This window comes from Stegodyphus dumicola, chromosome 1, assembly GCF_044657685.1.
Source record: "Stegodyphus dumicola isolate Sdum_Otavi_A_Nest chromosome 1, ASM4465768v1".
NCBI classification, from domain to species: Eukaryota; Metazoa; Arthropoda; class Arachnida; order Araneae; family Eresidae; genus Stegodyphus; species Stegodyphus dumicola.
In genome coordinates, this window is record NC_140768.1 from 198435997 (window position 1) to 198458567 (window position 22571).

Here is a 22571-nt window from a genome sequence, read left to right on the forward strand (position 1 = left end):
CGTGGGTAAAAGAAGATTAAGTGTACTTTTATCGAACTGGAGGCAGATGCTAAATGCGTTCGTAGCACGAATGCCTATGTGCATTGTCCAATTAAGCCTCGTATAGGGTGTTGGCATTTTTTGCTTTAGGACTGTTAATTGATTATAAATTCATTGATTAACTAATCCATTGATTCGTTGTTAATTCTTGATTAGCACTGCATTATGGGCCTTCAGCACTTGATTTCCTTGTTTTTATTAGAAATACAGTAGAACTCCAACTATCCGAATCAATTGGGATCGGACCTCATTCGGATAATGAAAAATTCGGATAACTGGATTATTTTCCCGAAGAAAGAGTCTATGTACACTTTAATTAATTATTATAGGTACTGCATGTTGAAAATGGGAAAAAAAACTATTTTTAAAGAAAAATAGGTTTTTATTAATTAAAATGAAAAGGCAACATTTTTACGTACACATTACGTACATTTTACGTACAAGTGCTGAAAGTCATTGCTTGCTGAACATCTCTGTCAAAGTAGGCTGTTTGACTGTCTTATCCATTTTCGGGCAGCTAAGTCGCGCCTTCGCTTGACAATGACAAGCTGCATTTCATGTGGTCACACTCGGGCTGACGCTCCATCCAACTTCAGAGAAGTTTCAAGGCCAGTAAACGCTTCACTAGCCGATTGTCCCGTGTCTGCTTGAACTTCGACATTAAGGTCATCTTCATTCTCGACATTTTCTTCTATCACACTTTCAATAAGTTCATTTAAAATTTGAAACCCACGGTGTAACGAATCACACACCACCCATTCTGCTGTATCATCAGCATCAACATCTGAATATCGAGCAATATGCAAAAGAATGTTTCTTAATTCCTTAAGTGACACATCATCCTCATCTTCTTCTGCCTTTTTTCTTTCCTTTTTCCTTTTACTCCTCTTCTTCAGTTGATTCTGAAAAATTCTGAAAGCGATTCGGAGAATTGGAGTTGCACTGTATTTAGGATTATGTGGAATTAGTAAGAATAATATTTAGTATCTTAAAATGCTGCATGATAAATAAACTAATATTTGGACTATTAAAATGCGCGCCTAGGCAAAAATCAAATGTTGCCTATGGGGAATAATATTATGTAGAATGAGCCTTTTTTTTAAGAACGTCAGCCATGATTCTGGATGATTTCGGTCTCTTGTGGAAGGGGATTGTCTTAAAGAGGCCATATCCTATATTGATTTTTGTTTACGTTCTCAGAAATATTGGACACTTTCAGACGTGGATGAAATTTGCACGAGAGAGAAAATTTATTTTAAAAATAAATAGGTTTTGTTATCTACCTTCTTTCCATCTTTTTCATTACGAAATAGGTGAACGTGCCACATACTTGAAAGTACCTGACGTGTCACATACTTTTTTAGCCGCCTCCTATTATTCCAAACGATAACTGTGGACATTTCTGAGTCTAAGAACAGGTATCTTCCCTAAACGATAAAAAAATAAAAAGGTAAAATAGAAAAGAATGAAAATGTAAATAAGATAGTTCTGACTCAAGCTTTGGCCTTCGATGATTGTCGTTTGAGAGGGGCCTCAAAAGGGCAGACGATAGCGATCGGACACGCGAGAGGATGGAATGACCCGAAATCTCCGTGAGAACTGACCCCTCCCCACCCTGCCCCTATTGTTTTAAGTCATCGTCAGGAAAGTCGATAACCCAAACAACCACAACGCAGGAAATATTCGACAGTGGGATTTTTATGAAAAGCATTGTTCGTATACCTCGAGAACAAAACAAAATGAATAAAACAAGCGCAAATTTTCCTGTATCTGGCTTCTCATTAGTAATCTACCGTGAGAAAAAATAGATCAGATAATGCTTTAGCTAAAAATGATTTAATATTCGTTTTGCCAAATAATCGATAAAGAACGGAATTGCAGCGAAATATATAGTTTGTCTTCTAAGGAAGCAGAAGCTATTTTAAAGGTAGAACGGAAATTCTGACTTGCGTTTATTGTCAAATAATGCCGTGATATTTCAAGACAAAATAAGACCCGAACTTTTTTGGAAATAAAATCAGTAAGAAAACTTACTCAGCCTCGACCATATAAAAAATATAATTAATGAATTTCTGTACTGAAAATTACCACATTTGTTATCTTTAATAATTACCTTCCAGGCCTTAATTAGATTGTTTCTCTAAGGCAGAGTTTCTTAAACTATAAGTCGCGACCCCAATTGGGCTTAGCAGGACTTGCAGCAGGGGGTACACAAAATTTTAGCAATTTCGATATTTCTTTAACTTATTATAATAATTTTATAATTGCCAAATATTTTTACACATTGCATCTGAAAATAGATAAAGCTAAGACAATGCAGACAAAAGAAAAAAAGAAAAAGAAAGAAAACGTTTCGATGCATTTCTTTATAATAGAAACGTTCAGTTTACTTTTAAAATTAAAGTCAATGACCTAGGACTGCAATAATATATTACTGTACAATTGAAAAAACTGATAGTTTTACTCAAGCGTGTGTCAGATTTGCGCAATAATTACGGAGTTGTAAGTTTTTTATCTTTAGTTAGAAATATTTTCCTGTGCCTCCTAATTTCAGCTTACAATTTCCTACCAGAATGTGTTTTTAGAATCGCGTTTAATGCAAATGAGTAAGAGTGGTATTTAAATCGAAGTTCCACTGACTTCGAGAGAGAGCCTCAGAGTTTCTGACTAGCACGCGTTCGCCTTTTGGCTACGCCTCTCTCTAAGCTACTACTACGCTCGGCCGTATTTCAGACCCTTGCTAGCTTATTCGATATTGAGGGGCCAACTATTTAGAATTTTGATAGCCTCAGCTATATCTTTTTTAGGAAACGGGGCTATAGGATGCTGGAGAGGTTGGGATGAAATGAGTCGTTATACTTCGAAGGTTAGACTAAGAATGATCCATTAGGTTTCACTGCTTTTTATTTGTGTTGCTTGAGATTCAGTTAAAAAAAAACACAGTATTAGTATTGGCTAAAATGTCAAGTGTCTGCGTCATTAGCATTATGCATGTGAGAAAAATCTATTTTGAAATGACGTAACTTAGAGTGATTTATTATAAACAGTTACTATTTCTAAGATGGAACCAAATTGAAATGAATAATTAAGAGTTTATTACAAGTTTAAAATTAATATTTATCTTTTATTATTATTATTATTATTATTATTATTATTCTGTCTTATATATCTTATCTTCTCTGTGTTATATGACACTCTCCCCTGCCTCTTCTGAATACATCTTATTAGGTGACGAAGTCACAGCATTTCCAAGCACCTGGGTTGCACCCTATCCTGTGTTTATCACGTGAAATAGACTTTGAGGCATATTTTTTTATAAGCATAGCATTTTACCAATGATTAGATCGAAGTGGTAGCGATTATAGCAGTTGACGTATTGACGAAGTAAGCAGTATTAGCAATTATGGCATATGTGACGAGAAAAACAGTTATCAGTTCATATTTCCTTAGTTCGAAATTCTATCTGCTTGAGAGCATGAATCTTCTGAATGCGTCGACACTCTTCTGCTTTGCTTGCTTCGTGTTAGGACGTCGTCGTTTACCTCTCTCTGCATCTTCCATTCTGCGTGTTAAGATGTATTAAATTTCCAAAAATATGGTGTGCAAATTGCACTCATAATGAATCATAATATATACCTCAAGAATTATTCTGCTAAAAGAAAAAGTGTTTAATTTGCAGTTACGTTTCTCTTCAATTCCGTTCTTCTGTAGAAGGATACAAGTATACTACGCAATTACGCATTCCATCTGTATGCAGCACCATCTATAACCATATCGACCATGTTTTAAACTTGATTGTACCTTCTCTCTGCATCCTAAAATAGTATGTATACATATATATAAATGTTGTAGAAAATATTGCTTGCGTAGATGTTGATCCATAACAAACAGCAAACTTAGCAAACGAGGGAGCTTAAATATTCATTTTTATTTCAATTGGCATTTGTCTGATTTCAAATTATTTACATTTTTGATAGCCTTGCTGTAAGAAAGAAGCAGCAAGCAGCAGTCTAGCTAAGGTGCAAAGCTAAGCAGCAAAGGTGCAGAAAGCAAGTGCGTAGTTATTCAATATGAAAACTTACCTTAAGAGAAAGGTTACGATTCGAATTAGCTACTTTATCATTGTTATGTAAAAGTCATATGATTTGGATTAAACTAGAAATGAAGCAGTATAGAAATGTCATTATAAAAATCTACTATTTTTAAAATAGAGAGGGGAAATACTCAAATTAAAATGAAACATTAAGGGACTATTGCTAATTTACGTTTGTAACAATTCAAAACTATTAACTTTTATCCCCTCATTCTGAACTCGACGGAGGGACTTTGCGCCTTTTCCCCCTAAAACTCTGAATTTGGACTGTGTCGCCGTTGGCGGACAGCCAAGAAAATAACGGTTAAGTAGATATTTTCGGAGGTGCCATTCTATAACACTATGTATACCACTTTGAGCTGTAAACATTATTATTCTTTTATATTGTAAAGCTGCGCTCTTCCAACCTGCACGCAACAATAGTGGTGACTGCTGATAACTGGAAAGTAGACCAAAGTCTTGAGAAGTGTTTAAATCCCTTTTTATTCAACTTTAGAAATTACAAATGCGTGCTCTTGACGCTCACAAACTACGCCGACCCGGCAGTAAAATAAAAATAAGAAACTAAGAAAAGAATAGTAACAAGTGACTAACTACGAGGCTCTCTAAACGTAACTAACCTCAGCGCGTTCTAAAATACCGCTGATAATTCAGCAAACTCTGAATATTACGTTGAAAGATTAACAAACTGCCGAGGCAAGCACACAGGCCGAAACGCGTGGTTCTTCAATTTCTAACTAGCCACCTCCACGCTCGTGAAGTAAGAAAGCACACTTTCGAACTCGTTTCCCTTCTATTTAACTCAGATTACTTCCGCTGATAATTTGAATCCTTGCGCGTTCTACTAAAATTTACATACTCTGGCATTGGCAATTCCAGGGGAAAGTAAGGCTTGACAGGAAAGATAGTTTAAACTTAAAATAAATGTTAGTTAAAATAAATATAATCCCTACAATATTATTTTTAAAAGTAAATATTTTAAAGATCATTCTGTCGGGTGTTTTCTGTTTGAAATAAGGAAATGAACTTTATTGTTATAAACTGGCAACCCAACTCTATGGGGCCGAAAATCTCTGTCATCAGAACCCAAATTGATGATGACGGATAGCCCATGGATACACTGAAGATAAGTAAACTTTAATGTCCGATGATTTCTAGTTAAGTAAATTCGAAACTAAAAGGAAAAATTAAGAATTCTATTCCCCTTGACCTAATTTCGTTTTCTCTGATCGTCAGGATCAAGTAAATATGAGAAGAATTCTGGTCACGTTGATCTAATTTCGTTTTCTCTGATCATCCGAATCAGTTAACTGTTCTGTTGCATTTGAATTCTTTTGTTGAAATGTAATCATTCTGATCATGTTGCATGAGTTCTGTTGCATACCATTTCTTTTTGTACCGAAAGATAAATTTTGAAGTATTGCTGAAATTTAAATGTGGAAATTTATGATAGAGTTTCGGAAAATTTCAAGAAAATAATATTTGAATGACTATTTCGTATAAAGTTAAAGTATTTTATTCTCTAAGCAAGTTTAGGTATGAAGCAGTGAAAATAAATGTCAGATATAATAAATATATAATAAGCAACTCTTAGTTCTGTTTTGAAAACAAAACAACAGAAAAGGTATAGAAATATATGCTCTCAAGTTGCTGTATTTTGTACTAATGCAAATTACTGTTCTGTAACAGTTCATAGTCTGAGTACAGTATTTTATACGTTATTTCAGTAAATCAAAAGAAAAGGATGAATTATTATTTTCTTTTTCGTTTTGCTTTCGATTATGCATTTTTTCACGTGTACTTAATCCATATCTGAATATTTTAAACCTTATATATGTTGGCATGATAAAAGTTTTAGGTATACATTTTGAGGAAATTTATCAACTTTCATTTAAGCATGGGTTATTTGGCAAAAGGGAAGGAACATGATTTAATTAAATTAGCGGAGACACTAGGTGTAATGATTGAGGAAAATTTTAGAATTTATGAGATAAGTAATGTTATAATCACTAGTCTCAAGTATGAAGCCGAGTTTAAAAAAAAAAAAAAAAAAAAAATGTTTGAATGCATCATAAATGATAGGAAAGAAATGGAAGTAAAACAACGTACTGAGAGAGATAAAGAAAATGAAGCTTGTTTGAATAGAAGAAATTAAAATTATAATCCAGCATTATTGCTACTAGAACGGAGTCTGCAATGGTATCCCCTTCTGTAGACGCAGAGGCGGAAATGCCTAGGTTAGAATCGAACGAATTAATTCATAATTTTGATCCTAAAACAGCCGATATGAGTTTATTTCTGGACTTGTTCGAGAGGCAATTAACCCTTCTGAAGATAGATGCCAATTTAAAAATGGGTTGTCTATTTTATCAGTCTTCTGCCAACCGATGTCGCAAAACTAAATGCAAAAGAGTCTTCCGATGATGCTCAGGATTATCAGAAAATTAAGCAAACTCCTTTTAAAGCACTTCAAATTGAATGTTCAGAAACTTCGACAACTATTTACCCAACATAAGAATAATCCAGAAAACACCTGGAGAGACTTTTATTTCGACTTACAAAATTATTTTGATGGGTGGCTTAAAGAATTAAAAATCACGACTTTTGAGCAATTAAAGTATTTGATACTGGCAGGTCAGTTAAGATGAAAGCCCCCTTCAAATTATAAAGAACAATTTTTGGATAACTGGAGTGAGTGGAATAACTCACCTCAGCTTGCTTAAACAACGAGATAGTCCCCAAAGTTATAGTGGTAATTCTCAGCATACTAAAAACTCCTCATCAAGATATATTGCAAAAAAGAAGGATTGACTGCCTGTTAGTTGCTGTGGATGTGGGAAGTCGGGCCTTTATTAAAGCTAAATGCCCCGTCAGCTCTCCTGCTTCTTTCAAGAAAGTGGAGGCTGATTTCAGAGCTAGCTATACACCTTCGGACATTCTCTGTCGAAGGACTCCAGTCTACTCGTTTGAGAGTTAAAACAAACGGGTTAACCGGAATTGTATGTTCTGACATTGGAGCCCGCCAAAATATAGCGGGAGAAGCATTATATCCTCTTTTTTGGTAGAAAGAGGAATAGAATTTGGAAAATCCCGTTTGAATGTTACTCTCGCGCTGTCATTCAGCAAGTGTGTTTTCTTCTTAATATTGACCAAGTGTTCACTCCAGTGTATCACCCTCAAGCAAATCCAGTAGAGCGAAAGAACAGGGATTTGAAACCTAGATTAACCATACTTGTGGGCGATAAATACAGGGTGTCCGAATCAAATGCATCTATTTTGAACAGTCGATTAAAAACAAAGTTTTAGCGCTACGAGGACGATTTTGGCCACATGTGGGAACTGAATTCGTAGAGATTGGCGACAATACCTTTTTATGACGCACCTGTGCTTTTGCTGAGCAGACAAACGGTTAAATGGCGTCACCGCAAGAAAAAGCACAAATTGTTCTCTGGTTTGCAAAACACAAATCCGTAGATAACTTCCGTGAAAACCTTCATAACCGCGGCTGTTGTTACTACGGCTCTGCAAACGCTACTCCGGACATGGCTGGACATTCTCAGGGGTACTAAGGTTGCTCACGTGGAATTGTACTGATTGTTTAATAAAACCTCTGGGAGTATTGGTATCTAATTTTACAGTTTTCTTATGCTTTTAAAGTCTCTGTTAAGTAGAGCAACCCCTCCAAATTAGGTAAATATGATTTCTCTTGGCCCGGAAAGCTTTCGACAATTCGTTTCGCAAGGAATTCGTGCCGCTGTTTCGGATAATTTCCATATCCTAAAGAGAGTTTATTTATCAGAATGCACATATGAGCCCGCTACATAAGAGGAGACCTCATGTTTACATATGCATAAGGAAAACCCATTCCGTCAGGTCCTTTGACGCGAAGGGAATCAGTTCGAACCATCAGTGTGTTAAGAGGTTATCACACATGGCTACAGTCCCTGCTAGACGGAACTTTTCTGAGAAACGAGACTCTAGTAGCACTGGTTTAAACGGGAGGATTCCTAGAAAAAAGAGCCCCGCCTGAAGCGAAGTCCTGCCTATGGAAGCAATGTTGCGGCTACGCGGGATTTTTTCAAACCTCACTGAAAATGTCTCGAGTACCGGATAGAGACAACCAATCAGACGAAAGTTCTGCTTCTGAAGGATCACGTGATCCCGATTTGAGCGATAATCGATTACTGTTTGGCGTTCAAGGTCTTTGCAGTAAGTGAGAATGGTAGCCTAGCTACGTGTGTTTCCTAAAATTGTGTGGGTGCTGAGAATTGTCCCTGTGCTGAGAAAAGTCAAGTCCCGCGTAGCCGAAACATAATTGTGATTGGGACCTAACGGTCTTACCCATTTGACTATTGTTGGACAGTATTCTGTGGAGGTGGTTGGCTATCGTAGAGAAGCGACGCCAATGTTTGTTATGCTCTCGATAATACAGATCACTTTCAAAAGTGGTTAAGAAGGTTCGACAGAATTCACTGTATTTGCATAAATTTCTATTGCACTGTATTTCAGTAAAATTCGATTAGTACAATTATAAGGTATTTCTACCACCTTCTTAGCGTGCCTTCGTGGTGTAGTAGGTCCGTGGTTTGATTCCCGAAGAAGGCGATTGCTCATTTTTCATCTCTTCTGCTTCCAAAAATTACTTAATGTCTGTACACAGTTATTGTTTAGTTTGTACATATGCGCATGTAGCTACAAATGTTTCTTATCATAGAGAGGTAAGCTGCATTTTATTTACTTTATGAATTATGCATGTGCATGGAAAAACATTCCTTGTAAAGAAAAACAAAAAAATGACATTTTTCAATTTTTGTACGCTTAATACAGAAGTGCTGATGATACTTTTCAAGCCTTAAATTGAAGACAAAAGATTCAAATGCAGTTGTTTATAATTTTGACATTTTTCTCAAGCTTTACTTTCTTAAAAGATTCACTGTTTTCACGTAATTCGCGTCAAATTTAGAAATTCCTACTTTTGCACATTTCAATTCGCCAGAGACAACAAGAAGTGAATTTATAAAATATTTAAAGACGTTATTCCCTTGGGTAACAGTGTGAAAAATCTTAACATTATGTGAAATCTTAAATCTAGGAACATAAACAGGAAAAGCCTTCTACCTCCCATCGAGAGAGAAAAACAAAAAATCCGCAAACGATACGTTGTTCCATCGACCTCACTTGAAGAACGCCATTAGCTCTTTTTCGTGGCATCTTTATGCCTTCCTTTGCTTTTAATCGTTTCCTTCCGCTGCGCTAAGCACAGTTACAGTTTAATGACTCCATAAATATAAATATTTTTAGGAATTGCTTCAAAAGAATAAAGTAAAGTTAAATTTAATTTTAAATAATTCTCTTGCGCCATTGCTGCAAGGAATGAAATTTGAATTTAACAAACATTCTCTATTCGTAAGAAGCAAATTAAAAGCAAATTTAAAGTTAATTTAAATTAAATTGAATGCAAACAAATAAATGATTAATGTTGTTGCGAACTAATCTACAATATCATTTAAATTCTGAGATCATATGTAAATCAACTGCAAGTATCAAATTCATGAATAAATATAAAATTCTAAAAATCATTTAATCCTAAAAAATTATTTAGAAAAATGCATAAGGGAATGATTGTTGAGCAGGCAGGAGACAGACTTATCAAGGGGAAGTTGCCTCCAAACCTAACTCTTCAATCATTCAATTCGTATTTCGTCATTTATGTAGGCAAGAGTAAAAGTGAAACCAAAAGTAATACCAAATGTGGTGAATTACAAAAAAGAAATTTAAACAAGTGGAATTTTGAGAAATTAGCAATTAAAACACAAGAATTAAAATTAAAAAATTAAAAAAATAAGAGTAGAAAACCAAATTTTTAGAAAACCAAAGTAATTTAGAAATTTTTGCCCACAGAAACTTCCCCTACACGAATTATGTATACAAATCAAAAGAAACAAGACATTATCTATAAAAACATATATAAATTATACTTAAATAATACTAAAAAGGCAAGTAAATAGTAAGTTTTAATTTAACTTACCAACTAGTTTGTTGCTGGGGGTTGGAGGAGAATTGCTAAACTAAGTGATGTAAGTAGTGTGTTCTGCAGACTTTAAATAGAGGGCGTTAATGTAAGGTTGAGTGTAAAGCTGCTATCTGTGATCAATTAAAAAAAATCTATTCTCTAAACTTTATGTAAAATGTGTTCTGTTGTAAAAATGTGTAAATAAAACAACTTTCGAGTTAGTTTTCTTTTACTTTTTGCATCATATATGTTTAGAATTAAAACTGAAAAAAGAATAATGCTTCAGATATGTCACATCAGTTTTACATGTGAAACACGTGTGATTTTGCTCAAGAGGAACAGAGCATGTGCCTCGTGTCTCCCCGTTCAGGAATGTCTCAAAATAATTCTAAAATGAAACTTTTTTTAAAAATGAAATCTAGGTTTAAAAATATAAAATCAGGAATAGAAACAAAATTTTTAATTTCGTATTTTAGTTTATGTCTTTCTTCAAAAATCAGACACTGGCTCTTTGTCTTGCATTTCATTAGTGAGTGATATCATTTAGGGAAGGGATTTGTAAACTAACGCTAATATTTCTAATTTATCTTCCGTTCGACCGGGCAAATAGGCAGATTCCAGAATACTGTTCATCGGTTGGCTCAAGAAACCTTAAATTTATTTTTGAAATTATAAGTGCAACTGGTCTACAAATTGAGAGTTTTTAGAGGACATATACATGGTTTGTCGTTCCATATCGGTGGCCGTGTGTAGCAACTACCTCCCTTAAAGGACCACTTCTGAGAGTGACAGATTAGAACAGAAATAAATACAGTGATGTTGAACATCATCTGTTTAAGTCGACTACTTTTGGAGAAAATCAAAATCATTTATTAAAGTCGACTACTTTTGGAGAAGATCAAACTCACCTGAAATCGTACGGAGTCATCTTACAGATAACAAATATTTTCGGACGACAACTGCCCTAACATGATCATCTCTGAAAACGAGCAACGTTTCATAAAACATAAATTGTCATCAGTGATGAACATCGCCTGTCTAAAGCGTGTACCATTCCGGAAGTTTATATTGGTTTATATAAGATTGCGGCTAAGCCTCGAGGGCTATCTGCCTAAGGGAGGGATACCTTCGAGGAGGACCTTTCTAAGAGACCCAAAGGAACTTCATAAGAAACCAGAAGGTTCACGAAGAACTAGGGATCAGTTTACTCAGAACCCATTACTATAAGATTGCTAAGGAGAACAAGCGATGCAAGACTGTAAATGGAGATATCTGGAGCCCGGAAAAGAGGAGTTCCTCTGCATTTAGAATGAAGAATACAGGAAATAATACTTAAGTTAAAATCGGTTGTCAGTCTTATCGCATAGCGGCGAATCAAAATAAGTTTGATTCGGGAAAGAAACGAGATACTGTATAACGTGCAATGTTTGTTAATCCATCTTCCGAAGACATAGCAAAGGAAAATAATTGCCAAACAACATGAAATGTTATCATGATATTAAATCACTAAAGTAGGTCAAGGAACTTGTTTACCCCAGGCTTTTGTCACATTAAAAATCGCGGGAACATACTGAAATCAAAAAGAAATTTTGATGAAATTTCACACTTTGTAAAGCTTCGTCTGTTTGAACTCACTGGAGCTCATCCATTACAGAATTGCTTTTTCCGGATAACTCAGACATAGATTGAAAATGGCTAAATTTTGAATTTTGTACGTTCGAAATGCCTCCAGATTAGTCTGTCCAGTTTTGCAGATTAGTTACATAACACTTTGTTAAATTACTCCAAGGTAACAGTACTTTGTTAAATTACTGTTAAATTACTCATATGTCATTCACATCTTCCACGCGAAAACACAAATAATTTTAGGCGAGACTGTTGCTATGCTTATTTTTCAGATTATAACTATAGCTACTTAACAGACTAAGCGATTTAAAAATAATAACGTTTTTGCTTAAGAATTTATATCTAATTTTGTAAATACAGTGACTCTCTCTACAATCATCAGCCCCAAATTCCATAGAATTTTGGTCTTTTACGGAGACTTAGAGCGAGTTCATAATGTATTTCACTGAATCTATATTGTACATCTAACTGAGGCTATTTGTATTACATTTAATTGGAACAGTTTATAATATATTTCAACTGGTAAGTTTTGAGAGCATTTACATCATCTTGTTACTGGTAAATTTTTTTACGTATAAAAGAAATGCATTTCCAACTGCGTAAAAAAAAACTACGAAATTTTAAAAATTTTTGCGCCAGTTATCATTTTTAAACTTCCAAAGAAACATACTTCCTAAAAAGAAATTAAAATTTTGCATAGCGAAAGTTAATCGTTCCATAGTTGCTATATAACGGCATTAAAAAAATAAATTTAAAAAAGTCTGAAAGCTTTCAGATTTTATATTACATCCAAAGGGACCTTTTTTGTTTTTCATTTCCACATGCACTATGCTTCGAGACCATTTGGACTAAAAATATTTGAAAACAGTATATCTTTAGAATTTCCGACAGTCTCGCGCGCTGGAGATAAAAATGTTTCTTTCCGTACAGCGTTGTCACTGCTCGTATTGATACCGCTTTGTTGAGTTTGTTAATCAAAAATGTGTTAAATTTTTACAAAATATGAAATAGATAATAAACCAAAATTCCGGCTTCCAAGTGCCGAAAATGGGGTGGAGAACTACAGTTATTCAACAATTTGAAAGTGATTGCTAAAAAGTGATTTGACGCAAAATGCCGTTTTAAAACTAAGAGACATTTTGGAAAAGGAACAAGGGAAAAAGGGCAACTTACTAAATACTAAAGCACGAAATTCGAAATAAAGAAAGGAAAATAAATCGTAATAAATTACTTTAACTTTCCTATATCAGAAATCGTTTACGGAAGTATTGTCAAGCTCAAGTACTAGTCGACTGAGTGACGTTGATGGTATTCCATCAGAGGGAGATTTTGTAAAATAAAAGTTTCTAAAAATGCTATAGAAATTTAAAATATTGTCTGGCAATGATAAAAATTTACATATGATGCGCAGAAAAATGCTGTTATTTAATTTATTGAAATCTATATCCTTTCATTTTTGGTAGTTTGGTAGTTTATGCATTTTGAAGGAGTTCTTTCTCTACACGGTGATCTTTAATTGACGTATTAATTCATTAATCTAGAAATTAAGCTCTAGCAAGCTATGCTAATCCGTTAAAAATGATGAATAAAACTTTGATAAAAACGAAATAATAATAATTAAAACAATAAATTAGGAGAAGTTAAAATTAAATAAAATATAAAAATACAAAATACATAATTAATTGTTATTAAATAAATTATGAGTAGATAAATAATTAATTAAATAATAAATATATTGTGAGGTTTTATTTTATTTTCTAACAGTTAACCTTTATTTTAGAAAAAGCCTTTCCTTTACACCCTCATTTTCCTACCCACGCTTTCCTGCCAGAAAGAGTTTTCAGTTTCACGCTTTATGCAAAGCAGTGTAGAACTACTTTTTAAGCTGAGGTCTGAGCTACTTGAGACAAAGCATGTTCTGCCTTACGGCCACGTTGCTGCTGCAAGTTAAAGCTTCTTATTTTTTCATGCATATTTAATTGCATATTAATTAATCTAAGTCGATGATATTAACCAAAACAGCCGCCTGCGCGTTAAATCTCGTTGTCCAGCTTCGGCTGATCATTCAAATTAGAATTAGTTTAGTTTTACGTTTTCTATTTTTAAGATAAAGCTATTTTAAAGATAAAGCTATTTCTATTTTTAAGATAATTTTTAAGAGAAAGTGCTGGCTATTTGTACGCCCAAGTGGGGCCATTATTTGTGAATATATTTGGGTTAAAATAAAAGAGTATTTTAACTACTCTTCTTCTGTTGTTGTCACTGACCCAGTAGAACTCAGCGAATAGTCGCTTTACAGTTCTAGTAGCGAAGTGAACACTGCCGAAGTGGGTAGCGCGTCGCGCAGCTGCAACACAGGTCCGGGGTTCGATCCCCGGGCTGGGCAAAGTTATTCATCCTTTGAGTGAATCAATAAAATGAGTACCAAGTTCGCTTGGGGACTAAACACCGGGGGTCCTGCGACTAGCTGACCACTTGCCCAGGGCATATGCTGATGCACCCTGGGGCCCAAGGTCAAGAAAGCAGATTTCCGGGCACTGCAGACCGTATCTCACTAGGGCTGTTGCGCCACTGAGTTTAGTTTAGAACACTTTAATATTATTAAAATTAAATCACTAGTGGAACAAATGTGATATGAGAATGTTAATAATACGGTAGCACAAAGAATAACAGATGAGAAATAAGTGTAAAGAGTAAATTTCAGCTCGTTCGTAACTGATAATTCTGTTCCCGATATATACTTTTATTACTTATTTCAGTTATTTCTTAACTGATATTGGTCTGTTCGCACTAAATGAATTTCAGATCATACAACATATGAATAAAAATATTTATTCTAAATAATTTTTGAAGAGAAATGCAAAAACTAGTAGTTACATCTTTTAAATAAAATTAAAAATTTTATCTAACTTTTCACGCCTGCTATATTTTGAACATTAAACTTTATCCAAAAAGCTGTCCTAAGTATAGATTTTTAGTAATGACCATTAAATTCTTGCAATTTCGAAAGCTCTTCAAATTACGGAACAAAGAAATATATGTACTCCTGAAATTTAAGATTTCTATTAATGAAAGACAAAATGATGCTTGAGTATTCAGTTATTTTATTGTGGGTAAATTTCTTGAAAGTTCTGTAAAAAATTATATTTCGACGACATTTAAACTAATATATTTAACATAAATATGTCTAAAGCACATTTTTAATTTACCGAAAAAGAATTTGTCTGCACTCATTTTTGCATATCGTATAACATGCAAAAAGATGCATACTTGTAAAGAAAAGAGATAACTTTTGATCATTTTTTAATTTGATTAAAAGAAATATGATATTCATATCTTCTCACTAGGATTAGTAAAAATATATCTCAGGCAATTTGGAGTTTTTCAGTTTTATGATATTGATATCTTAATGTTACTTACGATTCTAAAGTGAAGTTTTTCATATCGCCTGAAAGGATTGAAATATACAGAAATGAAAAAAGAAAATGATAAAAATTTATGCACAACTTGAGTTTTAATTTTAATGTACTGTACTAGTTTTTTAAGAATTACAAATTTCCGTTTGCTTCCAAGCTTTTAATCATGAATAAAAAAAAAAAAAAAAAGTTATAGAAATTAGAAATATAATTTATTTGGAAATATAATTAAAATACTTAAGAGGACATGGAAAAAACATGTAAATTTTAAAAATGTAAAAATTCTGATTTTCTGATAAATTGATAAGAAGTTTGTTAAACTGATTTGTTAACAAGTTTTAAATTATTCAGTTTCAATTTCACCAGTGATTTTGCAAGTCGGTACTTATTTTCATAGTTAAACAATTTCAAAATGTGACTTATGCACCATTTGTTGAAAAACACGCAAAGTTATCATAGAACAATACTTTTTCTAGAGAAAAAACTCGAATTTCGAATTTATACATATCTTTTATCGTTTATCTTTTTATAGTTTTAGTTATCTTTTTATAGTTATATTTTTATCATCTTTTTATAGTTTTTATACTCAGCCATACAGGAAAATTGATTTTTTTCCAACGCATAAATCAAAAGAAGTTTAAATAATCTTAATATACGTAACTATTGATATAAATTAGCATAAATAATAATTTCGAATTTTATATTTATTTCTATTAAGTGTGTAATTAAAGTATGATAAATCATACTAATTAAAACGCAGAAATGCAAAAGGAGATAAAAATGTATATACGTACATTACGTGAATATTAATGTTTTTTTTTCAAACAGATTACAAACTAAGCAATTTTTTTTTCTAAGCAAAATATTCCATTAAAATGCTGTTAATCCCCTTTGAGACGATTATCTACGGTTCCAAACGATTTTTGTCTCCTACAGAGGTGGTCGTCTTAGCGAAGAAATGTTTAACACCGATATTTGTTTATGTTGTTAGAAACACTGCTCAAACAAAATCATTTGAAATTCAAACCATTCATTTGGCATTTTTAGATAACCGAAATTGTTCTTTCGCGTTGATGATAATGAATAAGCGTAAATTTAACGTCTTTTATGTGTTTAAATATAACTATATTTTAACAAGTGATCGTAAATTCGTCAAGAGCTCGGAAAAAATAGTATTACATCGAATCAGCATTTGTCGATATTTTAGTTCACAAATGTCTCAACAAGCAGTTAAAAGAATAGTAAACTGGATACTAACTTACTAAGCATTTTCACTTCACCCTGAACCTGAAGGTTAAAATAATGAAGCAAAATTTTATTAACCTCTTCTCGATCGGCGTGCAAATAATTTCTAGAAATTTTACCCGACGAAAACAAGATAGAAATGTTTAACAACCTATGTAAATAACCTGCTGCCATTACAGTTGTATTTACCTTATTGCGCTTAACGTTTGCAAGGAACCATTGATACGAAGCAAATAAAATTTCGTTTACATTTGCGATCATTAAAATCATTTTATGTTACTGGAAAACTAAATAATTTCACAATTTAACGTGAAATGTTAGGAAACCTTTCTAACATTAACAAATTATTAACCATTATTTGTTCTTTGAGTCCAGTTGTAATTCTTCGGATGAAAGATATCACAGAAATATATGTTGCGCAAGAAATTTGATGTGAAAACAGCATGACAAGTATGTTCAGGTGCAGTTTCATAATATATCACGTAGAAATCTCGTCTACAATTTCTTTTGAAGTATCATAAATAAGAAATTTATGTCACTGGTTTTCATCAAGAAAAGTAAAAATAAAATGAAATAAAATAAAAGTATTCTAACGGAGATCACTGTATAAGGGGTTTTTTTTTTGGGGGGGGAAGGGTTTGTGTGTGTGTGTGTGTGTGTGGAGGGGGAACATTTGATCAATCCGAGATTATTCATATTTATTTCAGTGGTGGTTTCAGATTTATTAGAAGTGAATAATATGAATCTTGAAGTTATAAATTGTAAAATTAATCTTGTAGAGACAAAAGGTATTTTTTGGAAGCCAGGAGATGTGAAAAATGAGCAACGCCTTCACCGGGAATCAAACCATAGACCTCTGGAATACGCGTCCAGCATGCAGACCACCATACCATGGAGGCATGCTAAGAAGGCGGGATAAATACCTTATATACTCCCCCTTTTAAAGGGCGACTGCTGTTTTAGGGGACCCAGTTACCAAATCCTGGGTGTTGAGAACCAGCATCCACCACCCTTTCTAATTCGGGCGCCACTGTATAGACATTAGGTTATTTTTAGAGCAAGAGTGATTGAAAAATGAGCAACACCTTCGCCGAGAATCTAACCACGGACCTCTGGAATACGCGCCCAGCGTACAGGCCACCACACTACAAAGGCACGCTAAGGCGGGAGAAATATCTTATAATCTTTAAATTTTAACATGCATCTGTTTTGCAGAACTATCATAATTATAACTCTCGCTATTGAAACTAGTTTGAACAAAATAGGTAAAAATTTATGCGCATTAAGTCGTTTCAAGGATTCCAGTTAACCTTCTTATGATGTTCTTAAAAGACGATTGCCTTCGAAAGAGGCCAGTTTTTCTCAGATCATTCATTTTGTGTCACCTTTCTGAGATAGTCAGCTCCAAAAGCAGTTAGAACCACAAATGTCTGTCTTAAAGTAGGCTTTACTGTTGTCTAATATTTTTGTAATTTTATTTCAGCAAAAATTAGTTAAATAAAAACAAAACAGTTTTGATTTTTATGAAACAAAGCACAATATCCCTTTATTTAACAAAATTAGAAAATGAAATTAATACAGTAGACCTTGTCACAGCGACCACCAGTAAAAATGATGATTTATGAGAACATAAAAATAAACACCAGTATTGAAAGTTATAGGGGCTCGCTCTTTTTGCGGGTGATACTGCCATCTTGACTCTTCGGAACGTTAAGTGCCAACTGAACGTTAAGTGCCAACTTCAACTTAGAACTTTCCTTCAGAGCTACCTTCTTACTCGTTAAGACTGGTATATCAAATGACACATTGCTGTCAACACACAAAAATCTCTCGCAGGTATCTTCTGAAATGGAAATTCCAGTAGAACTCCAATTCGTAATACCCTGCTCCTCTTTGGCGAACTATTAGCATGGACCAGCAATACTACCTGCCTTGGAGTAAATCTCGACGGCAAGCTCACCTTCTAAAATCATTTCAAGAAAGTTCATGAAATTCGTGCTGCTGTCCTCTACGCATCTTCTATTTGGGACCTAGCTGCTAAATCTAATTTTCACCAGATTCTTCAAAACAGACTCTCCGAATGATCGTTAACGCCTCTTGGTAAATCATAACTCTGACATCCACCATGACCTTAAAATTCAATATATTGTTACGTTATTTTCTTCTTTTCGCATTCGTATGGGGTTCGTAGATTTGGAGTGAATAATGACGACACTTGATGAAGTTAGTTAGTTCTAAGCACTGGCCCCCAGTCCACCTAGCAGGCGAAACCTGCCATATGGCTATGAGGGAACAGGCCAAGCCACAAAGGCATAAAAAAAAAAAACAAAAAAAAACGTTAAGTTGATACATTTATTCCAAACACTCTCGGTGAATTAGAATATAAATGCGTCGTTTCCATTTCTGACTTTTTTCTGAAGTTTAAAATCTTTATAAGTTTTACTTTCAGTTAGTTGTTATTATTCAAATCTTCTTTATATTATCAAAATTCATCTTAAATTTATAAGTTACCTCAATTATTTTTGTTTTCAGTAAGATTTTCTGCTTTGTTATATCTCGATACCAATATTCTTCTTATTCTCATTCACCGTTTGCATAATATATCATGCAAATTTTCTAAACAATTTATAATTACTAAATAAATCCTCAAACTTCGCAAATTTATATTTTTCTCTCACACCTCCAGTCAGGCAACAGTCCTCGACGAAATGCTTTGAATCGCCGAATTTATTACAAACTTTACATATATCATTTCTCTGGAGGTGGATTTTTTTTTTAAGTAAGCAGGGAACCTTCCATGTGCAGTGAGAATTTGATTAACATCTGCATCTCCTAAAATTCCCATTTTTTTGCTAATTTTTAAACATTTTAGATAGTTTTTGTTTCTTTCAGAGAGATCCCATAAATTTTTCCAGTCTCTAATAAGCTTGTCATATATTATAGTACATGTCTTCTTTTTCGAATCTTGAATAAAAACCTTTTCGGTCCCAACCCCCAGGGAGGCTTCTTTCGCTAGAGCATCCGCTCTCTCATTCCCATAATGACCAGCGTGAGCTTTGATCCAATGTAAATTCAAAATATGTTTCTTTCGTAGTTCTAAATATATATGCTTAATTTCATTAACAATATTATTCTTTTGAAAGGGACGAGAGAGCGCCATAAGAGCAGATAAGGCATCTGAGTATAAATTAATGTAATACCCCACGGATAATTTCTTGATCCAGGATAAAGCCATTTTAATTGCCAACAATTCTGCTTGATAAACTGAATTTCTTGGTTTTAAAGTAAACGATTTGTAATCAATTTCAATACCGTGGAAAAATACAACAAAGGCACAGCCGATGCTCTCCGCAAACTCTGATCCATCTGTATAAATTTCAATTTCTCCAGCTGAAATATAGTTTTTATCGTAGGATATACCGTAATATTCGCTAGGATGGCTTGAAGTCAGATCATGTTCTAAAAAAAGCCTCGCTGGTAATTGCTTTATCTTCATACATTATTATCTGTTTTATACCATATTTCAGACAAAATTTGTCATAAGTAAATTTGAATTGTAGTGAGAAAGGCGGTACACCAGCCAGTAAGCACGCAACTTCTGTCGGGACTGTACTAAATGATCTTGTAATTGCAAGAGTCTAGGCCCTCTGCAATGAGTCTAATTTCTGCCTTGTCTTGACCAGCTCCCCTGCTCGATCCCCCCATGCGCCAATACCATATAGAATTTTCGGTATAATAACATTTTTGTAAGGGTAAAGCTTTTATCAGAAAGAGTGATTGGAGTAAAAGTATTTTTATAATAATTTAAATTTTTTTCTATCTTTCGTTGTATTAACTTAAAATGCTCTATAAAATTCAACTTATCATCGATCACTACACCCAGGTATTTAAAGGTATTCACAAATTTTATTCTTTTTTTTATCATATTTCAGTCTGTGGGGTCTAACATTTCTCCCTCTCCGAGGAAAAAACATACCATTTGTTTTTTCAATATTAAATTCTATATTTTGCTCAGTACTCCATTTCTTAAAAACATTTTTAAGCAGGTTAAAAGTAGCCTCTATTTTTCCGAGGGTGTCTCCTGCAATAGTTACCATAATATCATCAACATAACAGGTAATATTTGTATCAGGTACATTTTCTTGTAGTAATTTATTTGCTATGAGGCTCCAGAACAGGGGAGCACTACATGAGCCCTGGGGACAGCCTTTTTCAATTTTATAATGAAGATTAATTGTATTAGAGTTGCCCATAAAAATTAGTTCTCTATTTTCCAGATAACTTTTAATTATATCAAATAGATCTCTTGAGATGCCAGTTTCTTTTAATATAGAACGCATAGACGGTAGAGAGAACCAGCTAATAGAGTCAAATGCCCCTCGGACATCGAAGCAAACCAGGACTACATGTTTACTTTCTCGCTTTTCTCTGACTTGTTGGATCACATTGTATAATGCTAAATCAGTAGACATATTCTTTCGAAAACCATACTGATTTGAACTGATAATATTATTTTTCGTTAAAAAAAGCTCAAGTATTTTTGTGATGAGTTTATCTAGGATTTTCGCATGGGTCTTTAATAAGCAAATGGGTCTATGTCCACCTGTAGACTTAGGAACAAGAATCAATTTTTCAAATATCAGGAAAAGTCGTTAAAACCATACATTTGTTGTAAAGTAATATATAAAAAAGAGGTGAATTCCCCAAAACGAATTCTAATTAAAGTAGTCCCGATTCCATAGAGTCCAGGGACAGTGCCATCTCTGAGGCTAGAAATAACATCAGTAGTAAGCGCAGGTAACCGTGCTACGGAAGTGACGTCACAGAAAAGGGGCGTGGCTTGGATCACGTGACCGGAAGTGCCGCCATGTTGTCGAGTGGAGTTGAGTGGTTTCGAAGTGGAAGTGTTTGTTTGAAAGTGGAAGTAGGAGTGAATAGAAATTTCAGAATTTAAGTTTTTTGGAAGTTTCATTTTTATTGTGTGGCATCGACACTATCTTTTATGTTTATCGCAACGAACTCTTGAACTACGTGTTTGGAATGACATCACTTTTAATTTATTATTTTTAATTATTTGACATGTGATTAATATTATTTTGTTATTTGATTAATTTTTAATACGTCATTAATTTTAACTTTTTAATTATTAACTATTTAGTACATCATTATTTTACTTATTACCTTTAATGAATTTTTGTGGAAATTAATATTATTTTCCCTGAATTTTAAAAGTAACTCCACCGCTGGGATTCGAACTCGCTATCTCTGGGATGGGAGTCTAGCGCTTTACCGCTCGGCTACCCTGTCCTCTTATCAGACTTCTTATTTGAAACTCTCTTTGTCCCTTTGACTTTTTGCACCATTGATGACATAAGGCTGAAAGTCTGCGCATGCGCTTTGACATGAAAACCGCGTCACACATTTGTTTTTACACGACGGCTAGGATTTCTTTTGGCTTCTTAATCATTACTTTATTCATTGCTGTTTTAAATGTAAGATTTTCCCACGGTTTAATTTTTTTTATTATTAAGATATTTTTAATTGTTTTCAATTTTCATCTCATTCTTACTTTTTTTAAGTTATTAGTTAATTTATTAGTTTTTATTTTATTTTTTTCCCTTTTCCAAACATAAATTTTATTTTTAACTTCAACAAAAGTGAATTTAAATTTTCTTTTTACTTTTTATCTTGCAAAGTGTTTTTTTTTTTTTTTTTTTATATATATATATATATATTTTATATATATATATACCAAAAAGAAAATTAAATATATATATATATATATATATATATATATATATATATATATATATATATATATATATATATATTTAATTTTCTTTTTGGTTTTACAAAAGTAATATTTATTTTTACGAATTGAATTTTTCCTTTTCACTTTTTTATTTTGCAAAAGTTGTTTTTTTTTTCTTCCAAAATTTTTTCCTTTTTGTATTTTTACTTTATTTTAATTTTTTGTTTAACTTTCTTTTTGGTTTTACAAAAGTAATATTTTTATTTACGAATTGAATTTTTCTTTTTTACTTTTTTCTTTTGCAAAAGTTTTTTTTTTCCCAAAATTTATTCCTTTTCGTATTTTTACTTTCCTTTATTTTAATTTTTTGTTTAAACTTTTTTTTGG